The sequence below is a fragment of the Macaca nemestrina genome, chromosome 2, assembly GCF_043159975.1.
Source record: "Macaca nemestrina isolate mMacNem1 chromosome 2, mMacNem.hap1, whole genome shotgun sequence".
NCBI classification, from domain to species: domain Eukaryota; kingdom Metazoa; phylum Chordata; class Mammalia; order Primates; family Cercopithecidae; genus Macaca; species Macaca nemestrina.
Window position 1 is genome coordinate 14,162,543 of NC_092126.1, and position 22,817 is coordinate 14,185,359.

Here is a 22,817-nt window from a genome sequence, read left to right on the forward strand (position 1 = left end):
AGTCTCTTGAAAGTGTTTGAGTTAAAAAAAAAAAAAGATACACTCTCATACACTGTGACAGACTATATGAAAAAATAGTCAAAAATTCTTTGCTATGTGACTTCACAACTTCTCCCATCAAAAGGTAGAGTCTATTTCCCCACACCTTGAATCTGGGCTCATCTTGAGATTTTCTTTCACCAATGAGATGTTAACAATAAGTACAAGATAACTGGAGGCTAGAAAAGCATTTGTACCCTGGGACTTGCCCTCTCTCTTACTGCTCAAGGAACCATGTAACACAACCACTATGTAAATGGGCCCAGCTAACCTCCTGGAGGATGAGCCTCCACGTGGAGGAGAATGGAAGTGCCCCAGCTAACAGCCTGCCAACCACCAGCCCATGCAAGTGAGGTCATACTGGACTGGTCACAAGCCAATCCACTAACTGCCCACAGACTCTGTGAAAGCCCATCTGGAAGGCCATCATTCCAGTCATGCCAGATCAAGAGAACCATGCCGACCCACAGAATCATGAGCCACCAAGTGTTGGGGTGGCTTGTTATGCAGCAAAAGCTACCTGATTCATTTTCCAGCATGGCGGATACCTTCATATTATCAAAGTCCAATGGCATCAGAAATCTCTTTCATTTTGTTAAGGAAAAGAAAAAATATTATTGAGTGGGCCAGCAGAGATTTCAATCTGGGACCGATAATTATTATTTTTAGTTTTCTTCCACACCAGCCCAAGAGGCCCTGTGGTGAAAGGCCTCCTATTTGTTTTTATTTCTTTGCTGATAACCACCACTTCACTGTGGTTGAACCTTCAGTGTGGGTATCAGAAATCAATAATCAATACCAAGACTAATCTAATGTCCACCAAGGATTCCAAATGATGAAAGAAAGCAACAGAGATTAAGTTACATGGTACCCAGGGATTGGTCTCTTTAATTTCACCGACCATGTTCACTGTGATCCTGTCACTGAGCAGTATGGGATTGGGTCTTCTTTGAGTTTCAAATCCTAGATGAGTTGCACATGTCAAGAAATGGCTGCTTTTTTCACCTGCTGGGATCATTCACTCCTGCGTTCGTTTTTTTATTTGCCCATTTGTTCATTCATTGCTATCACACACTCAGAATAAAACTTGAAGTCCTCATGTTGGCTTACAGGGTTAATAGCTACATCATGTCTCAACACTCAGTTCACCCTGACCTCCTAGCTGCTCAAGTCACACATATAAAACATCCTTGGTCCTCAGGGCTTCTGTACTTACTAAGGCAATTCATCAGCTCCATAGTCTCTCACCCTCCAGAAGCCTAGCCTGGGCTTGCCAACATGGTAGTAGGTAGCTCAGCAAGTTTCTGAGAAAAAGAAAGCAAGCACACAAGACCTAGGGTGGGAAATGGAACTTGGTCACTGCCGCCACATTCCACTGACCAAAGCTGGTCACAGGGCCAGCCCAGATTCAAGGGATGGGGAAGCAGACTCCACTTCTTAACAGAAGCAGCTTCAAAATCACAGAGCAAAGAGGGATAGGTTAGAGTGGGTGGGGGGAGAGAAACTTTGACCATTTTTGCGATCCATCATATTGACATAGGCCTATAAAAAGGCCTATGAGAACCCTCTCAGGGGTGGGAGCTGGCCTCTTTACTTTTTAAATTTTTTATTGGTCTGTAAGAGTTGTATATATTAGGTGGGTACGTGTGATATTTTGATTCATGTATACGATGTGCCATGATCAAATCAGGGTAACTGGGATATCCATCACCTTGAACATTCGTCTTTTTTCTTTATATGCTTTCTTATCTCTGTTGGATTTTGAACCCATTAAACAATAAATAGACAAATTTTAACTAAATTGTTGTGAACCTTTTGCATTCTTAATGTCTAGTAAGGAAGGAGATGGAAACTTTTAGCTAAAGAAAACATGGGGCTTTGGGCCAGGCACGGTAGCTCACGCCTGTAATCCCAGCACTTTGGGAGGCCGAGGCAGATGGATCACCTGAGGTCAGAAGTTTTCGAGACCAGCCTGACCAACATGGAGAAACCCCGGCTATACTGAAAATACAAAAATTAGCCAGCATGGTGGTGGGAGCCTGTAATCCCAGCTACTCAGGAGGCTGAGGTAGGAGAATTGCTTGAACCTGGGAGGCAGAGGTTGGAGTGAGCCAAGATCGTGCCACTGCACTTCAGCCAGGGTGACAGTGAGACTCCGTCTCCCAAAAAACAAAAAAGAAGAAGGAAGGAAGGAAGGAAGGAAGGAAGGAAGGAAGGAAGGAAGGAAGGAAGGAAGGAAGGAAGGAAGGAAGGAAGGAAGGAAGGAAGGAAGGAAGGGAGGGAGGGAGGAAGGAAACATAGGGCTTTACCAGTTAAGATGAATAACCACATGTCGGCTGGGTCGCATATCTCATTTGTCAACTTCTTTGCGTTTTGGTTCCTTCTAAAGTTCTATCTGTCTTGAAGTGTGAGTTAGCTAAAGTGTCAGTCCAGAGCGGCAGTGTAATGTGATGTTACATGCATGACCTCCAAGTCATACCTACAAGGGTTTGAGTTTGAGTTATACCATTTCCTGTCTGTGGAATCTCAGGCAACCCATCCATCCTATTTCAGTTACAGTTTCCACCTCTGTAAAATGGAGATAACATTTATCCTCTAAGATTTGGGTAAGGATTAGAGAAAATATATACAGGATACCTAGAGAAGTATCTGGCACATAAGAGATGCAACAAATGGTAAGTATTATTTAGAAAGTAGAAATCTGCATTTTCTTTCCACTAACCATTTCCTATATTACTTTTTTAAATAAACCCTTTCAGATTAGATAGCAAACTAGTGCCCCCACAGGAAGCCTGCTAGTCATCTCTTTAAAAAGGCATGAAGATCTGCTTATTGTTTATGATTTTCAAAACCTAGGTCTACTTAAGGTAAACAATGCCAGCGTTAATCACTGTCACTGAGAAAGCAAATCTAACCCCTAATCCATTAAATATACCATCAAAAGACAGTGGGCATTTTTTACACATATAAATGAGTCAGGCCACTGGGCACCCAGAGGCCGGGACCAGCACAGAGAGGAGTAAGGTTTGGAGAAAATTAGACTCTAATTCAGAATTTAGGTGGCTAAGAAAACAGTATTATGCTATACACTCTGGAAGGTCTCCTATAAACGCCAGAGAAATGAGGCTCAGGTCTATAAGATACCTCTTGGGATTTGAGCCTATACTGGGATGGATCAAGTGGATCATCAAGACTTTAACTAGGCTGATTGCATCCTCGCCAGCTTAAGCGCGAAGGCACTTCTCTGGAAGGGTAGGGCTCCACCCTGGCTAAGAGCTCAGAAACAGAAAGCTTGTGGCACCCAGCCAGTGGGGGTCAACACCGTCCTGGAAGCTAACATGGGAGGCAGCTGTTTGGGGTGCCTGCTGGGTGGCTAAAGACTGAAGACATTTGCTTTCCAAAGACAAGCTCCAGCTCACACTCATTCACATATACAGATTTATTACCCAAACACTGTCTGAGAAGCCAAATTTTATGTCTTTGACAAAGAAAGAGCATTTTGAACTAAGGATTTACAACAACCAAGAAACAACAAAAAGATACAGTCCTTTGCATCCAAACAGTGCCGCAGTCTGAGAAATGATCATGGCTGTGTTCCTTGAGGGCATTCATCAGAATGACAACAAGAAACGGGAAACTTCCACAGTGGAAAGGCCAGGGCTGGCATGCTCATCCAGACTGCTGGCGTTCTGGCCTCCTAGCTAGCCTGCCCTGTGATTCACCCCTGTATCCTCTCCCTCCTGCATCCCATTCCTCCAAAATCAAAAGCTAACCCTGAGGAAGGATCTAATTAATCCAGGGACTATCAAACATTTTTCTGTTAAATGCCAAATAGTAACTATTGGAGGCTTCACAGGCCACACGGTCTCTGTTGCAACTACTGAATTCTGCCACTTTAATGCAAAAGTAGCCATAGACAAAATGTAAATAAGTGGCCATAGATGTGTTCTGATAAAACTTTATTTATGGATACAAAAATCTGAATTCCATATAATTTTTAAGTATCATGAAATCTTTTGCTTTTTTTCCAACCATTTAGAAATGTAAAAATTATTCTTAGCTCACAGGCCACACAGATACAGGTTGGCAGGCAGAATTTGGCCTTGGGGCTATAGTCTGCCAACTCCTGATGGAATCAGTACCCACATTCTGAGGAGTAAGTGACTACTGAGGTTGGAAGTGTCACCTTTCCCAGGGTGATATGCATGGTAAGGGCTCAACAGAATCCATTTTTTCAATAAGTAGTTACTAAGCACCTTCTAAGGGCCCAGCAACAAACTAGACACTGGAGATATACCAAGTGACCAAGAAAAGTCCTGGTCCCCAAGTTCCTGGAGCAGATGGGTTAACAGGGAACTTCTCCGATTATATGATGTGAAGACATAGCTGGGCAATGGGGAGAGGATATCTTAACATGACCACGAGGCTCCCTGGACACAGAATCCACATCACTGAGCCCAGAGTGACCTTGGACAAACCCAATGGCTAAGCCAGCCACAACACAGCCCTGCCATCCTAGACAGTTTCTTCAGGCTCTAGAATTTCCTGAGGAAGCCACAGCTGCTTTCTCCCTGCACTGCTGTTAGATGACAGGCCTTAACTGTGTGTATCTTGGAAAGATGCGTGCTTTTTGTTTTGTGGTTAGGGTGCGGTGCAGGGGTGAGGGGACCAGGCAATGGAAATAATTGAATGATATTAAAGCTCAAATCACAGAGTTGTGATGGGATTAACATCTGTTCCCAGGCATATTTACCAATGATAATTCAGGACTTCACATTTTCTGGGCAACAAGACTCATTTACACAGAGCATTTGAAAATTCTGTTGTTCTGTCTCCCTAGCCTGTGAAGAACGTGCAGAACGCAATCTGCACTTGCTTATTTTGTATCTAAGCAACTGTCAGATTCCATATCTACTAATAAGAAAGGGTATAATTATACCCTGATACTTTAATTAGTAGCAGATGCCTATGTTTGTGAATAAAATGTAAGATTTTTAGAGGCCCAGAAGCTCGATTACGTGCAAACTTCAGGTGCCTGATGTTCAGGCCTCTAATTCTTCCTGTTGGTCAGCACAGACACAGAAGCCCAAACTGTAGCCTTTACCAGATTTTGCAATAATGAGGAGGGCTGGGGGTTTATTTGCATGAGATTTTCATATCTCTGCATACCACTGTGTAATTGATGCAGCCATTCACTAGCAATTTTCCGGAAAAGATGGAAACATCTTTATTTTTAATTCACCATTTCTTTCTACCTACAAAACCTACTGAAGTAATACACCCTAAAAGAAAAGAAGAGGCCGGGCGCGGTGGCTCAAGCCTGTAATCCCAGCACTTTGGGAGGCCGAGACGGGCGGATCACGAGGTCAGGAGATCGAGACCATCCTGGCTAACACGGTGAAACCCCGTCTCTACTAAAAAATACAAAAAAAAAAAAAAAAAAAACTAGCCGGGCGAGGTGGCGGGCGCCTGTAGTCCCAGCTACTCGGGAGGCTGAGGCAGGAGAATGGCGTGAACCCGGGAGGCGGAGCTTGCAGTGAGCTGAGATCCAGCCACTGCACTCCAGCCTGGGCGACAGAGCAAGACTCTGTCTCAAAAAAAAAAAAAAAGAAAAGAAAAGAAGAAGTAGAATTTGGAGAACGAGGGCAGCCCACCGTACGTTGTGGCTGGGTTGTGGTTTGGACAACATCTTCCTGTGGGTATTTTTGAGCTTATCTATCGCAGAAGGTGTATTTCCTCAGGCAAAAAAAAAAAAAAAAAAAAAGAAAAGCCTTTAAGTGTACTAGCTTGGTTTATTTCCCCCTCTTAGAATTCAAGGCGAGTTCCTATAAATAAAATAAATAAATAAATTTGCTTCCTCAGGTCTCAAAGCACTATGTCTTGTATCAAGGCCTTTGGGGAAGGACAAAAGTGATCAAACACGTCCTTGGAATCACTAATAGTGCTGCTTACTCATTTCCACCTGGTAAATGCAAAGCCCCCAACGTTTAAAATATCATCAGAATTAAAAAAAAAAAAAATGAAGGAAGGAAGGAAAGAGGGAAGGCAGGGAGGGAGGGAACAAGAGAGGAAAGGAGAGAGGGAAGGAGGCAGGGAGGGAGAGAAGGAAGAAGGAATGAATCCTTCCGCAGCCTATCTATGCCCGTGTTCATCACTCACCAGCAGGCCAGCCAGGTGACCCGGGCTGACAAGTTGATTCATAAGCTAGATGGATAAGCTTATAATTAACGCATATACTGATAGACACTGTGTCTCATACTCTTCGTTATAACCTAGATCTCCAGCACAGGGATTGGCCCAGAGTGGGCACTTGCCTATATTTTGCTGAAATAAACCAAATGGAATTCTCTGGGCCTCAGTTGTCCCATCTGAACAAGACAAGAGAGAGACAGAATAATTTCTAGCATCCATCCTGTAATTCTGAACCGTATTACCAATAGGCTTGTAGACTTCTGCACGGGTCAGCTGTCCAGCCAAGCCTAAATTCAGCTTAGAGAAAGAGAATAACTTGCAAAAGTCCAGATCCTGAACTTAAACAGTGAAATCTCCAAGAATAATGTGTCTCCACCCACCTGTCATGACTCCAAGATATTTCAGACAGCACTCTCACCAACGAGTCAAGAAAACATGACTTTTTCTTCAATGACTTACCAACAAAATTCTTCAGCTTTTGGCTCCACTGACCAAATGAGAGGGTCCTCCTGGAACCAACCACCATGGAATAAAAGAGACCAGCTTTATAAGGTGACCCTACAATTTGGGGAATTTCACAATACTTTCCTTTGCCTTGTTTTCTTAGAAGCCAAGTCCCTCAAGTCCAAAGATAGACTCCAGCCTCTCCAATGTGGGTGCAACAGGGCTCCACCCTACAAGTCAGTCCCAGGGAATTTGTGGAGGGTGAAGAAAAGAGAACCGTAGGAGCCAGGATAATTCTGCTTTTTTTTTCCACCCCAGATTCAGCCAAACAGCTGGACACAAGAGGACTGTGATCCAAGTACTTCACCTCTAAGTCTTTAAGAGGCATGAGGGTGTTACCCATGAGCACCAGGGCAGCATGTGGGCACATCATGCCAGCGCAGGGCATGCTGGGAAAGGACGTGCTCATTCCTGCAGGCCAGCTTTCACTAACCAATGTTGCAGACTGCCTGCCACTGCCTCCCTGACCTCAGGGAGCAGAGCGAAGTAGATTAGGAACTTTTTACCCACACTTAATTCCCTCAGCTTCACCATACCAGCTGCTGACATCCCTCCCCTGTGGGGAGACTGGTGTGTTTAACATAGCTAGAGGCAAAAAAGAAGCAATTACTCTTCCCCAAATCTCTCATTCCACAAAACAGCCTTCCCAGACTTGCTGGTGAAGTCTCAGTTTCTTTAATATTATCCCAACAATCTCCCTTCACAACCCAACTGTGCTCAAGCGCACTTCCTCCCCCCCACCTTGCCTTTATCATTTTGTCTTGCCCCTTGACAGTGACAGAGCTGTGCCTGCTTCCCGCTCGTGCCTGGCCATCCATTGCCATCTAGCGTTTGCACACTGGCAGATCTGCCTAACTCAGAGAGCTGCTAAGAGCATTTCTTCGAGCTATTTTGTTCATTCCCCTGGAAACAAATACTAAAACTGGGTTTGGCTTTCCCCATCCCTTGTAGGGAAACCGTTGTTTCTGACAACAGGGACACACCAGCGTGGGACTTCTAGGGGTTACATCTGCCCCGGCCTCCATTCTGAAAGAAGCCCTTGAACTAGCTTTTGTATAGCAAAAACACCTCTAGAGCTTCTGAAACGGTACACTGGACCAAGGAGGACCTTGTTAAAATGCAGATTCTGATCTAGCAGGCCTGGGGTGAGTGGATTCAGGAGTCTGCAGTTCTAATAAGCTTCCGGACAGTGTCCATGCTGCTGGCCAAGAGGCTGTGCTTGAAACGCAAAGAGCTAAAGGAGGAACAGAGACTCATCAAGACTTAACTAGCAGCTAAGCACTCAAAAAAAGCCTCAATTCTGTCTTTAAATAGCACAGTGGCCCCTACACAGTGCACAGGACAACCCTGTCGCAGACAGCCTGGAGTGTGCAGGAAGCCTGCAGCCATAGTGGGCAGCAGAGGAGACTGTTTTAAGTACTTGCACCCAGCACTTAAAATCTGACTGCACCAATTAAAATGCAGTCTCATCCTCAGTTTTTTTCTCAATAAAATGGGGGCAATAAGGACCGACTGACTGAGATAATACACATAGGACAATTTAGCCCTATGACTGGCACTGAGTGGCTCACTATTATTATGATTCACTGTTAGGAAACCACCAAGTCCCCTGTTGCACTGCCCTTGACTGTCACTTTGTTCTACAAGAGATGATGAGTATGAGAATAGACAGGGGCTTCTCAAGGCCACCAGAGCAGACCCTTATATTTAAAAAAGCTGGGAGATGGAGAGGAGAGATGTGAGGAGCAGACGAGGTAATAACTGCTGCTGCCTTTTGATTTCTGCTGAAGCTTCTGGAAGCTGATTCCTCAGTTGTAAATGGTTCTCCAAGGGAATGCGACAACTGATAACCCAGCTAGGGGGCGGCTGTCATCCAGCCTTGCTCACATACCTCCTCCCCGGCCCCTCTACTTGATGGCCACAGCTTTTATTTTTGCAAGACCTTCCTTGCTCCTACCCACTGGGCAGGAGAAGTGGGTAGTCAGGTACCAGCTCCGGCGGCTTTGGGCCCTGAGGTGGCACCATGGGGAGTGGGTGTCACCCAGGTCAGTGGTGGGTGATAGGCAATCCTGCTCAGTTCTCAGGCTGAGGCCCCAAGGAGCTGACAGTGTGAGGAGTCAGGCAGGACAGAGCTTGATTTCTTTATTCAAGTCATCTCGCCCAGACTAACCTGTGTTAAAATTCCCACATAAAGGAATAAAGATTATAAATTTTTTTAACAAAGTTTATTCCTAGTTCCAGCTTCCTCAATCTGATAGCTAGAAAGAGCTGTCTGCCTCCTAAATCCCTTGTTATTTGAACCCATAATCAGCCTGAGAAGCAGCCATGATCTAAAGCTTTAGAAGCACTGAGAGGAGAATATATTTGCATTGTTCTGATTAATTCTTCCCAAGGCCTTTTCCATTGTATTTTTCTTTTTCCTTTGTTTTCAAGACAAGGTCTGTCACCCAGGCTGGAGTGCAATGGCACAATCATGGCTCACTGCAAGCTCAAACTCCTGGGCTCGAGGGATCCTCCCCCATTGGCTCCCTGCCATTCTGTTTTTCTACATTTGAATAGCAATTCTATAGAAAATGATTTTTCCAACGTAGCAAACCTTTGCAGAGCTGGCAGTACTTTACAACAAATCTCCAGGAAAGCCTTGGAACAAATGACTCCAGGGTTACAGAGAGGAAGACTGGAGCAAGTGTTTGAAAGAACTGGCATCAGAACATCCAGCTGAGGTGATCTCAGAGTAGGCCAGTCTCATCTCACTTCAAGAGGATGCCAGTGGAGTGTCTCCTAGTGATGGTCTTTTGAAACACCTTGAGCTTCCCCCTCCCTTCCCTCTATATCTGGTTTCCTTGTTTTGAACCTGAACTATGCCTCTACTGACTATAAGGCAGCTTCCTCCATCCTTTCCACCAGGGACAACTTTCTGCTAAAAGCGCTGCACTGAAGGACACTGCCATTTGTCCTTCCAGAAGTGGCCCCATTCTAAGGTTTAAGGGGCAAGAGAAAGCTCAAGCCCCATGCAGTGAAGGGCTAGGTCAGAAGGGCCTGCTCTCCACCTTGCAGGCCTTCTGGTGAGAGGGGAAGACAAGAGGTCCAGGCGCTATACTCTTTCCCACCTGTAGGAGGTCACCTGTAGGAGGTCAGTGGGGTGGAGTGGAGAGAAAGAGGTAAGTAATGGGAGGAGAAGAGGTCATAGAGGCCAAAGACCAGATCCTCCAGGGCCTGGTGGGCCAGAGTAGGGACTCTTGAACATGCCAGGCACAGTCTCCCTCTGGGTCTTTGCACTTGTTATGTTTTCTGCTCTGAAAGGTCTTCCCACAGAAATCCATATAACTCACTCCTTCACTTTCAGAAATCTCCTTCTCAATGAGGCCTTCCCTCAATACCCACCAACACTTTGCATGCACCTTTCCTCCTTTATGTTTTTCTTCCTGGTATTTATCATTACCTACCATACTGCATATTTTACTTCTGTGTCTTATTTATTGTCTGTCTCCCCTATTCGAATAAAAGCTCCATGAGGGCAAGGACTATTGAATCCTGAGTGCCCGGAACAGTGTCCATCACATAGTAAGATGTTCAGTGAATTTGTGTGGAATGAATGAATGAATGAGTGAACCTGGGTTCATTATCAAACCTAAACCCTCAAATAATATCAAGTAGTTACAGAGCATTAACTATAGGCAAAGCCCTGTGCTGGATGCTATGAGGAATTCAATGAACAATAATGCATTGTCCCTGTTACAAAATGCACACCTTTTTATCTGGAAGACAAGCCATAAATGTCAGGAAAGTTAAATAATAAAAAAGAACTTAACCCTTTGTGACCTACCAGGATTTTATGGTCTCTCTAAGACAAAGTCCCTACGGTTTAGGATGCTGAGCTTCTGGTTTTATAAATTAGTGATTCCCTACTCATTGAAGAGTCCCTTATCCTCACAAAATGACAAAAACCTCTTAATATGTACATGGGGCAGTTTTACAGATATGATAAAGCTAGTACATCAGTTAAGGTGCCAAAACAGAGAAATAATACACAAAATTTCAGTGTATTACAAGCTCAATAAGAATTTAAAATCATCATTAAATAAATACCACGAGCAGGTATGTCTAATGTTATCATGTAAACCCTAGAGAATATTATTACCAAGGGAGTCAGGGACAGCTGAAGTCACTTAGGATGGCTTAAAGCAGGACAGGTCAGCGGGGAAGCCAGTTCAAACCAGAGTCTCAGTTGACCAAGCTAACTTGAATGTTGCCTGTGGAGAGACCCACAAAATAAATGGAGACATTTCCCAAAGTCAGAGGAACTCCTCTGACCCATTAAAAACATGACTAAACCCCAGAACACGGTGCTCTCAGAGTTTTCCTTCTCAGAAGCTCCCCCTCCCTCAGGGGTGTCTCGATGAAGCACCCCGAGGGCTTCAATCCACTTAGAACACCTATGCCATGCTTCGCTTCAAGGATAGTGGTCTTCATTTCCCAGGAGATTTCCCTTTTGCTCTCGTCTAAGAAATGCTGAGCCTCGGGGTGACTTTTAGGACTAATAGCTCACGCCTGGTGGAACAGGACTGTCTTCTCATCCACAACTTCACTTACCATCTTTCATTCATAAGTAACTCTCACTTTCACTACCAGGTTCAGTGAGTTGCTACTTGGTGAGGCTTTGTTGTGTTGGAAGTCTCCAAATGTGAGTAGGTGTCATGCTCAGGAGAGAGGGAAAGACAATTATCTGTTGAAATGTACAACTACCAAAATAGTAAAGTGGTGAGTCACTGAAAAATGTCAACCATGAGGATTATGATAGTGATATCATCACATTCAAAGAGGAAGAATGAGGGAGAAAAGAGGAAATACTCTTAAATTCATATTCTCCTTTAAAAAAAATAAGAGCTGGAATATGAAATGGGGGTGAAAGCAAGAAATTGTTCTCAGCAATAAAGATCATTCAGCAGAACACGACAGCCCCCTCACTGTCTTCCAGCCCTCAGCCTACCCGCTCCTGGAAAGTGGGTCCTTGCTAACTAAGGGAAATTCTTGAGATGCATCCAGCAAACATTTTCTGAGCACCTACTGTGTGCTGGGCTCTGTGTTAGAATGAATCAGGTGAGCATCTAACACAAAGGAGTTCAGTGTTTCCATGGTACTCAAGTCTGGTTTCCAATTTCTACTCACAAACTCATCTCGACCATTTTTATTTTAAGCCTGTCTGAGGAGGAGCTGCCATCTAAAAATCAATCTTACTCAACTCAGCTTCCAAAGACAACAGTTTCATTCGCCCTTTGCAAGAGTCTATTATATCCTGTACATGACAACACAGAGCCAAGAGGGGAGGAAGAAGCTCCTTTAGAGTCTAACAACAGAAAAGCTATGTGCAGAGGGCACCCTGCGGAAGTGTAGATTCCATTTTGATCCACCTGCCTTCTCCTTAGGGGGTTGATACAGCAAGACAAAAACTGTGGCCACACTGTGCAGCCGTGGAGCCAAGGAGGGTCCTCTCCCAAAAAGAGTTAGATGTCTAGGTTACTGTCCTCTCTTGGGAATAGTTTTAACGTCCAGCTGATTCCCTCATTAATTAATTAGTTAAATAAAAATTTGATACATTTTCATTCCATGTTTGTAGGAGAACAATATTCTTCACTTTTTGAAAATTATATTTTGATAAATCCAATAGCATTAGATAGCATATAGTTTCCAGTCTGGGTTTGAACCGATCCACCTGAAGGTTTAGGAATAGTGTTTAGTTGGGGAGGGGACAGTGGTGAGGCAGCTGAAATCTTTGGTTGGGAGGAGGAGCTGTTAATTTGATTGTAGTAGCTACCGATTATAGTTTGGGGTTCACTCCTTAGGCCCTACTGAGATCCTTTTATTTATGATTTTTTTTTATTCCTTCCTACCTTGCAAATATCTCAATTCATCCTCTTTCACAAAGACAGATTATTATAAGGTCCCGCCCTCTTTTCACAGAGAAGAAAAGAAAAATAATATTGTGTCCTGCTTGGAGATATATCAGAAAAGCCTGCAAAACAAAATTAAATCTGAGATCAATCAGAACCTCAAAGGGAAGAGCCAGATTGCAGGGTTTAGCCCTGCAGAAAGCTCCACCACCCTTCTGGGGAAAAGGGACTTGGAATAGAGGAGCTGCAAAGACCAGGGCACCCCCCAGGTGACCCCACCCCTGCCTCTGAAGGGTGTCCTGAGCTGCCCTTTCAGTCCCAGGGCCTTCTCCTCATGACGATGATAATTTTCTTAAACTTGCTCTGATTCCTGATTTCTAATGTGTTTTCCTCATCTTTTCTCACCACCTTTTCCTCAACAGTGATGTCAGTGATGAAAAGTAAAGAGTTGAGAACATGCTTATTTTAAATAAGCTGAGGATAGTCTTCGTGGGTTGTCAAAGAATGGCAATTAGCAGCTAAGCGTTGTGCCCTTCCTCTGTCATTTTCCTTAACTCGGTAAGAAATAAGTTAGGTTGATTTGGGATTTTCTTTTTTTCATTTTAAATTGCAAGTAGCGGAAGCCTAAAATGTCACAAATACAAAAATAACATCTCTTTACACTTTGCAGCTTAAAAGCGTTTCACAGGGAGAACTATATGTTCTGTTTCTCTACATTTGTTTGGCTTACATCATTCTTTCCCTACCATGTCTTGTTGATAAAAATCACTGGTTTCTTTCCTATCCCTTAATTTTTGCTTGCTTTCTGATCTTCTGCAGCACTTCTCCTTTCTCAACTTCCTCTTTCCTGTGGGTTCTAAACCTGCTTATCAGAGTCTCCTAGCAGCCAAGTCTCCCCAGCGGCCCCATCTCCAGCCCAACTTTTGGCCCAGGAATGCCCACCCTCTTATACGTAGGATCCAGTTTCCTTAGGTGATGGGCTCTTCCTTTCTGCTCCCAGACCTCTCTCATCATTCTCTGTGCTGATGCTCTGTGGTTCACTAGTTGGAGCTGAGGCTCAGGTGAATGGAGACCTGGGCCTAGCTCCAATGCTATCATTTATCAACTGGATGATAGGAGCAAATCACTCACTGCCTCGTCTGTGCAATGTGAGTGATGATAGTGGCAGCATCTCAGGGCTGCTGTGGGGACCAATGAGATGATTTATGAGAAGGCACATCAAAGAGTCTAAAAAGCACTAAACAGATGCTAACTCTGGTTTTCTTTTGCCAAATGCATGGCCATGGCTTCTCTCACTCCGAAATTTCCTGCGAGGTTTTCCTAAGGCAATCCAGTGGAATACCTACCCCAGAGTAAGAAAGATGACTCTGGCTGAGAACTGGAGAACTGGAGTCCTAGCTTCTGAGCAGCTGTGTGGCCCTGACCAAGTGTTGAGCCTTCCAGGGCCTCTGCTTCCTCATCCATGAAGTAGGAATAACAAACACCTCCCCAATCTTTCTCAGAAATTATCAGGAGGAGTAAATGAACATTTTTTGTAGCCATCAATTTTATAGAATGAAAGGCATTATTATTCTTAATTTAGAGAAGAGGGGGCAGTCCTTGGCTTCTATTCAAAGCTTTTTCTCATAACCTCCTGTCCCTCCTTACAGGAAAATTGGACTCTTAGGTGATTTCTCCTAAGAAAGCTCATTCATTCGTTCATTTATTCAATCCATCAACAAAAATTTTCTGGGCACCTGCAGTGTGCCAAGACCCTCTGCCAGGTAGTCGGCCTTAAAATGGAATAAAACAGTCCCTGCTATCTAGAAGGTCACAGGTGAGCAGGAGATTCAAACGCCCAGGTGAGATGGAAAATGCAATGGAGTGGGACAGGGAGCTTCAGGAACACAGGGGAAGTGCAGCCATCTCCATCAAGGCAACGGGGAAACCTGTGCCCATGTCCTTGGCTGATGGAGGCATGAGGCCAGTGACCTTCCCTCTCTGGGCTCAGGGGCCCCTCACATCAAAAATGAGGAGCTTGAAGGAGACATTCTCTAGCACTCATAAATGAGTCTACCATGACCTGTTATTCAAAATCCTATTACCAAAGGAAAACAATGAAGATTAAAAAAATAAAAAAGATTCTAAGCCTCAGAAGGTCTACATGCTCTAATCAAATTGAGAGGCCACACACAAATTTCCTTCCACCATATGCCCATCTCTCTCTCTCTCTCTCTCTACACACACACACACACACACACACACACACACACACACTCCCTTACCATTCACTCTGAGGGGACTTGGCACATAATTCATAACCAGTCAGCCTTCCATCCATCTCCCACTCTTTTGGTCATGGCTGAAAAATATTGCAAGGGTCTTCTGGATGCAGCTGGAATAAATTCAGGTTGTAGCCTAGCCTGGCATAAAGCTGCTGAAGTTAATATGGAGGATATCACAGCTTCGGGAGGTGGTTCAGGACTTTGAGCTATTTATAGTCTTTGAAATATGCAGAGCTGTTGCTTTACAATTTCCATTAACCCCTCAGAGGTTGGAGCCATTAGATTAATTTCCCAGTTCCCTGAGGAATGCTGACCTTTATTAACCCCATTAGACCATTTTCTTTTGGGGTTCAATTCTCTGTATATGAAAAACACTTGACATCTTCATAGGCCTATTCAATTTACTTTGTACTTCTTAAGCCAGAAAAGTGAAAAACAGTTTCCAAATTGTAAATATCCAAGGCACCCTTCCCCAAACACCTTTCAGGGCAAACAAATTCAACATTTGAGTTTGGTGGAAAAGCGGGGAGAAGAGGATATAATTAGAAGAAATCATGCATGACCCATGTATAAACATGGTATTTTATATACGTACATAAATGATAATATGCATGACTTTATAAGTATTTACTTAAGCAAACTGTTTTAAAAAACTGTATACTGGCTGGGCGCAGTGGTTCACGCCTGTAATCCCAGCACTTTGGGAGGCAGAGGCGGGTAGATCACCTGAGGTCAGGAGTTCGAGATCAACCTGGTCAACATGGCGAAACCCCATCACTACTAAAAACACAAAAATTAGCCAGGCTTGGTGGTGGGTGCCTGTAACCCCAGCTGTCCGGGAGGCTGAGGCAGAAGAATCACTTGAACCTGGGAAGCAGAGGCTTCAGTGGGCCAAGACTGCGCCACTGTACTCCAGCCTTTGTGACAAAGTGAGACTCCATCTCGAGAAAGAAAAAAATGAAAAAAACTATATACATGACCTGATGCTAGTCTGCAGCTTTGCCACCAGCTATTGCCATGACCTTGTGCACAGCTTTCTACCTCCTTGGGCATAAGTTACCTTTTGTGTAAGATAAGAGAGTTGGATTAAATCAGTCATTTTCAAAATTTCTTTCTTTCTTCACATTACATTGTAGGGAATCTCAGTATATAAAAGAGATGCTCCAATATACAAGTGAGATGCTCCCGCAGGTCCAATGGGCCTGAACCCCACCTGCCTGCCTCTCTTATCCCCACCTTGGAGCCCCCAAGGCATCTCAGGTACCCTTAGGGATCCCTGGAGCACAGACTGAAACTACTTGAACTGGGTTTTAAATCCTCACCAAATCCCAAGTTTCATATTGTCATTGCCAAGTTCAGTCATCATCATCCCAATCACCATCTTAGGATGCTCTACTGCTTTAAACCGTTCAAATATATAATGGAAAAATGTCTAGGGCAAAAATTATAATGATGACTTCACTTGGGGGTAACGACATATGACCCAACTTTTCCACCACACAGCACTGGAGCATGGGGAAGCAAGAAGCAACAGAAGTGACCTCACTTCACAGGGGGCTGCAGTAAAGTGTGAGGATTGGACAAATGGCGCAAGATCACCCAGGAAGGCACTGGAGAAGTGATCATTCAGACTTCCACAACAGAGCATTTCTTGCACTCATGGGTCCACCCATTGCCCACCTGCAGCTGTCCCTAGAAAAGGATGCAAAGATGCAGGTGAATCTTCAGAGGAAGTCGTCAGCCACTGGGCAACATTCAGTTCTGAGTATGAATAGCTCCAGCAACCATGTGCAAAGCCTCCAAAAGTCTTGGAATTCCTAATCCCTGCAAAGTCTCTACAGCTTCCACAGTCCTCAGTCAAAAACTGAATTTAAGGAAGTGTCTGCAGGCTTCATTGCCTCTTCCATTAGGCAGACAATCTCCTGCCGGACCTAGTGAGGAAAGATAGCAACTTGTCTCTTCCTTCAACAGATATCGAATGCTTATCATGTGCCCTGAAATGCACCAGGAGTTAAGCAATAAATAAGACAAATATATTCCTGCAAAGTCACTAAATCCAACAGACATTTATCAGTCTTTATTTTATGGAATTTTTCAGCATTTGACAAAATTGACCACCCCCTTCTTGGATCACTTGTTTCCTGTGGCTTCTACAAATGAACTCTGGTTTTTCAGCTAAGCCTTGCATCTTTCTGCTTCTCCTGTGCAGCCTTATCCTTTTCTGCTTGGTCGGAGACTCCATGCTAGCATTACAGGTGCTCTCTTCCTCTCACTTTAGACCAGGAGTTTTAACTTGGGGTCCCCAGGACCCTGGGTTGGGCGGCAGTAAACATGAATGTGAAAATAGCTACTTTGTTATTTTCATTCACCTCTTCCTGAAATTTAGCGATTGCTTTGATTATGAATGCAGTCAACAAACTCCAGCAGTATTAGCAGGACCTGTGACTTTCTCTCTAATAATGATGCCAGATGTCTTCATCCTACACAACAGTTGTTGCAGAAGTCTCAAAATATACACTCATCACTGCTTTGAGAAATTATAGTAATTATAAGAACTGCTACTGTTTATTGGCATTTAAGGAGTTAATAAAAAAGCATATATACTTTTATATCGCAAATTTATTTTATTATTTAATAACTATATTTCAATGCAATTAGTTTCCACTGTTATCCTATACATTTTATTTTGTACATTTTAAAACATTGGACCGGGCGCAGTGGCTCATGCCTGTAATCCCAGCACTTTGGGAGGCTGAGGTGGGCAGATCACAAGGTCAAGAGATCGAGTCCATCCTGGCTAACACGGTGAAACCCCACCTCTACTAAAAATACAAAAAATTAGCTGGGTGTGGTGGCGGGCGCCTGTAGTCCCAGATACTCAGGAGGCTGAGGCAGGAGAATCGCTTGAACCCAGGAGGCAGCGGTTGCAGTGAGCCAAGATCAAGCCACTGCACTCTAGCCTGGATGACAGAGTGAGACTCGGTCTAAAAACACACACACACGCACACACTGGCATCCCTAGACTGCCAAAGGAGTCCAAGGCACCAAAAAACAAATGGTGAGTCACTTCCCAGGGGATCTTATTTATGACTGTGGCTTCAGTTGTCACCAACTCACAAGTGTCTTCAGCTTACACCTCTCCTCTGAACTCCAGACCTCTATATCTAACTGCCTGTACAAGATCACCCTTTGAGTATCTCACAGTTATTTCAAACTCAACATGTTCAAAGTTAAATCCATGATGGCCCCTTCCTAACCTCCTCACCCAGTGGAGAGGGCTCTGTGTGATGTAGTCCTGCCACCCTCCCCAGACCCATGCTATACAGGCAACTCCTTATCTCTGCCCTCCAGCCTCTCCTTTCAGTCCTTTATATCCCACATTCTGCCTCTCACCAGGGTGTGGTTACAGCTGTCTCACCACACCCTTCCCTCACCCTCAGCCTTTGCCTAGTAACATTTACTCTCCTTATCTCAGCACTCAGCAAAGCCTTCCCTGGCCTCCTAACTGTATCAAATTGCCCCATTAGAGAGGCATACAATGCCACGCACCCCCTCTTTTGTAGAATGTATTACTACTGCAATTTTACTTTTGTTTTGGTAGTTAGTTCTTAATGTTGGTCTCCCTATCTGATTATAAATTCCTTGAGGGCAGGAACAGGGTCTATTTGTATCACCACTATATCCCCAGCACCTTAGCACAATGACTAGCACACAGCTGGTGTCTCAGTCCATTTTATGTTGCTATAAAAGAATATCTGAGACTGTGTGATTTATAAAGAAAAGAGGTTTATTTGGTTCACAGTTCTGCAGGCTGTACAAGAAGCATGGCACCAGCATCTCATGTCAGAAGACAAAAGAGGAGTCACTGGTGCAGAGATCACATGATAAAAGGAAGCAAGGTGGAGGTGAGGAGATGCCGGGCCTTTTAACAACCAGTTCTCTTGGAAACTAACAGAGAACTCACTCACCCACAAGGAAGGGCATTAATCTACTCATGAGGGATCTGCCTCCATGACCCAAACACTTCCTACCAGGCCCCATCTCCCAACACTACCACACTGGAGACGGTGTTGAATGTTGAAATTTGTTAGGGACAAACAAATCATACCAAAACAATAGCAACTGGCATTCAATAAACATCCGTTAAATATATGACATAATTAATTAATTAACTAGTTAAAGTCCATGGAGTACAGGAAAAGATAGATATTAACCCAAAATTCAAAATAATTATTATTTTATTCCAATGGTCATAAGTGCTACCAAGAAAAGAAAGATGTGCCCTGAGAACTTATAACTGGAGAACCTCATCTAGGTAATCCAGATCAATCAATACAGATTGCCCCAAGGAAATAAAGTTTGAGCTGAGACCTGAGAGATGAGCGGCCACCGAAGAGACCAGGAGAGGTAGATAGCACAGCCTCTGCCCCATCAGATCTTGACACTCTACTTGGAGAAAAAGATAGAATTCAAGGAAACTGGACCCCAACTGGAATAATGAAGAGACACTACGGTTGCCCTTTCAAAGCAGCTCCCCAACAGCGATGGGGGCCTGTCCAATTGGAGCCTGTCCCGACTCCATGACTGCCGTGCTTAATACTGCATGGTCCTGTATGTGGCAAACAAGGCCTTTCAAGGGCTGGGGCCTAAATGCCTACCTCCTTAGACTTAACTTTCCTTACTCTGACCTTCCACCTTCTGCCACAGCAGGAAAGGACAATGGTTACGAGCATAGGCTCCACCTTAAGGCTGCCTGGGAGCAAATCTTAGCCCCAACAGCTATGAGCTGTCTTACTGGGCATCACTTAACCATTTCCTGGTTTCCTCATCTGCAAAGCAGAGAGAAGATTGTACAGATTTGAATGTTGTGAGAATTAACTAAAATAACGTTTAGCACAGTGCTTGGCACTTAGTAAGTATGTAGAAAGCATTAACTATAATCATTTGATTCTGGCTATTATCATCATTATCATTATTATGGACTTGGAAGTCCAACAAACCTGATCCACTCCTTATTAGCCACTTATGAACGTAAATTTTAGATAAGTCATTCAACCTCCCTGTGCTCCAGTTCCTGAACTATGAAATGGGATAATGACACTTCTTACTTCTTAAGTATAGCATGAGAACACAAGAGACAAGGCAGAGAAAACAGAACATTCCCTGGCACTTGGTAAATGAGCAATACATTTTAGCCAGGAGTCGCAAAGCAGTGTGGGAGTTGTCAAAATGTGCCATGCTATTTGGCACCTCTGTGACTTTCCTGTTTAAAGTGCCCTTGTCCATCCACCAAGCACCCATTCATCACGCGAAACCTGCCTACGCCCCTCTTCCCTAGAAGCTTCCCTGACACATACAGTAACCCACTCGCCCTCTCCTGGGTACAGCTGCTATCAAGGGCACAAGATCTCTAATCCTTCTAACGTTGCCCATATCTCTTTGTATTAAGGGTAACTGCTTACACATCTGATCTTCATGAATTTCCCAGACACCCCTGGACCACCAGAGCCCAGTGCAGGGCCTGAAACACAGCAGAGCTCAGGAAATGTTTGTAACACTGAACCTACTTGGCAACAGGACATCTTTGACTCATAGTAAAGCTACAGCTGCAGAGTAGTACAAAGCTTGCCGGACACATGGGTCCCTGAGAAAGGTGGGGAGACACTGAGGCGTCAGAGAGGCAGTCCCTGCGCCCTTGACTTCTTCCCTCAATTCCATCCGTTCACTTTCCTCAGCCTTCCTTTTACTCCTACCCAGAAAGGAAAATGGAAGCCCTGAGGAAGTAAGAGGCTCTGCAGGTAAGGACATGCCTTTGGGATTTTTCTGCTAAGTGGCCTGAGTTTGCAGGTTTCCTGAGGCCCTAGCCCAATCCTTAATGAGTTGGCAAGAAAAGGTTTCTCATCCCAGCTTGCTACTCCCACCTGAGTCAAAAAAGATTCTAAATGACATTTCTGTTCCAAAAGGAAGGAGGGTCACCCTGAGTCTGTCACGTTAGATAACACACCAGCAGGCTGGGACTTGTGTGAACCTGGATGCACCTTCCTGTCTCCTGCTCTCCTGGTAATTGGCCAGGGCTCTCCAAGCAGGCCCTTTTCCCTGTACTAATGGCCTCACAGCCTTGCACCACCAACAGCTTTGTGCATTTTACCCGATGCTGCCTGCTAATGCTCTCAGGGCTCTCCTCGGTCATTAATTCAAAGTTCCTCATGTCCAGAAAGACTCTGGGTAGTAGGCCTGAACTCCAGAAGCCACTTAAGTGTCCTATCAACTGTCTCCATCAGGGCTGTTGTGTGTGGGTGGGAGGGACAGGCTTGGTGGGAAAGGACAGAAAGATGTTCTCTATTTTCCTTTAAAAATCTAACACAAAATGGAAACTTCTCACTCATTCATTTATTCATGTTTTTAAAATGTATTGAGCCAGGCACTGGGGCTCATGCCTGTAATCCCAGTATTTTGGGAGGCCGAGGCAGGTGGATCACTTGAGGTCACGAGTTCAAGACCAGCCTGGCCAACATGGTGAAATCCCATCTCTACTAAAAATACAAAACTTAGCCAGGCATGATGGTGGATGCCTGTAAACCCAGCTACTTGGGAGGCTGAGGCAGAAGAATTGCTTGAACCCAGGAGGGGTAGGTTGCAGCGAGCCAAGATCATGCCACTGCACTCCAGGCTAGGAAGCAGAGCAAGACTCTGTCTCAAAAAAAAAAAAAAAAAAATGTATTGAACACCCACTACATGCCAAGTTCCATACTAGGTGCTAGGCTCATAGGAGGCAAAGCAGACATGGTCCCTGTTGTCTCTTGTGGGGTTTACACATTGGTGATGGAGCCAGATTTGAATCGAGGGATGATGTTGGAAGTGAAAGCTTAATTATGCTCTGTAATAGCTGTTACAATATCCAGAGTGATAGTGTTATGGCCTATACGACAGGACAAGAGGCCCAGACTGGGTCTGAGGCTGGGGTTTTACAGAGGGCTTACTCCTTGCAGATTCAACAGATGGAATGCATCTGATGCCGAAGCAGGAAGTAATAATGCGTGACAAAGAGGGAGGGAATGGGGAAGGACAGAATTAGAAGCATTTTATGGGAAACAGTGTGTGTAAAGTCCCCGTGCTGAGAAAGAGCAGAGCCCAGGGAAGACAGTGATAGGCTCAAGCTGAGTCTGGAGAGACAGACAAGGCCAGATGGCTCCCGGAGAGCAGTAGTTGTTATTACACGAAGACAACTGTAAATACAAAAGTCACTATAGGATCTAGTCACTGCCATTTTCGTCATAACACCTCTGCATTCTAGCATGAGCCTTTGATCTTGTCACACAAAGGCAGAGGGATATGGCAGTTTCAGATAGAAGTGCAGAGTCAGCAGGGGCCATGCTTTGGGTGTATGCACATGTGCATGATTAGCAGCCTTCCGCCCTCACACACCTAACTCAGCTAGTAGGGAAACTGAGAGCTCTGAGGCTGGTTGTAGACCAACAGCTGGGAAAGGACCTAGAAGGACAGCCATCCAGATTCTGAAGAGTCACCCCTGCTGTGGAACCCACCAACGGGCCTCCAAGTGTAAGAACAGGGCATGTGAGTGCAGAGGTGGCTCATCAGAACATGCCTGATCACAACTCCAGGGAAATCAGGCCCCAGGAAGCAGGACTCAGGAGAGGACGCCAGGTGATCTGCGAAACTCAAGTCTCATGGAAGTCAGGTGCAACCCTAGAGAGAGTCATCTCCATAGATTTTGCCCCTGCTAGTAGAATTGGTATGAATGATAATCACAAAAATTGAGAGGAAAGAAGCAACCATGAATATAGATAAATTCTCATTGGTAAGGGCTTCTTTTAAAAGAGATGAATAGAAAGGAGATTTCCATCCATTCACTCCCTCACTCATTCATTTTTTCAGCTAATATTCATTGGGTATTCACAATATTGGG

The 22,817-nt window shown here is 44.5% G+C and overlaps 1 long non-coding RNA gene across 5 annotated transcripts in view; it reads right to left on the bottom strand.

The window, feature by feature from the left end:
• The window catches only part of LOC105470920 (uncharacterized), a 290,539-nt gene that overhangs the window by 238,343 nt on the left and 29,379 nt on the right, over window positions 1–22,817 (bottom strand). The window contains exon 2 of one of the 5 annotated variants that reach the window (XR_011619561.1): window positions 6,691–6,740. The exons of the other annotated variants lie outside the window; for them this stretch is intronic. This is a non-coding gene — a long non-coding RNA (uncharacterized lncRNA). The remainder of the gene's footprint in view (window positions 1–6,690; window positions 6,741–22,817) is intronic. 5 annotated transcript variants of the gene reach the window in all.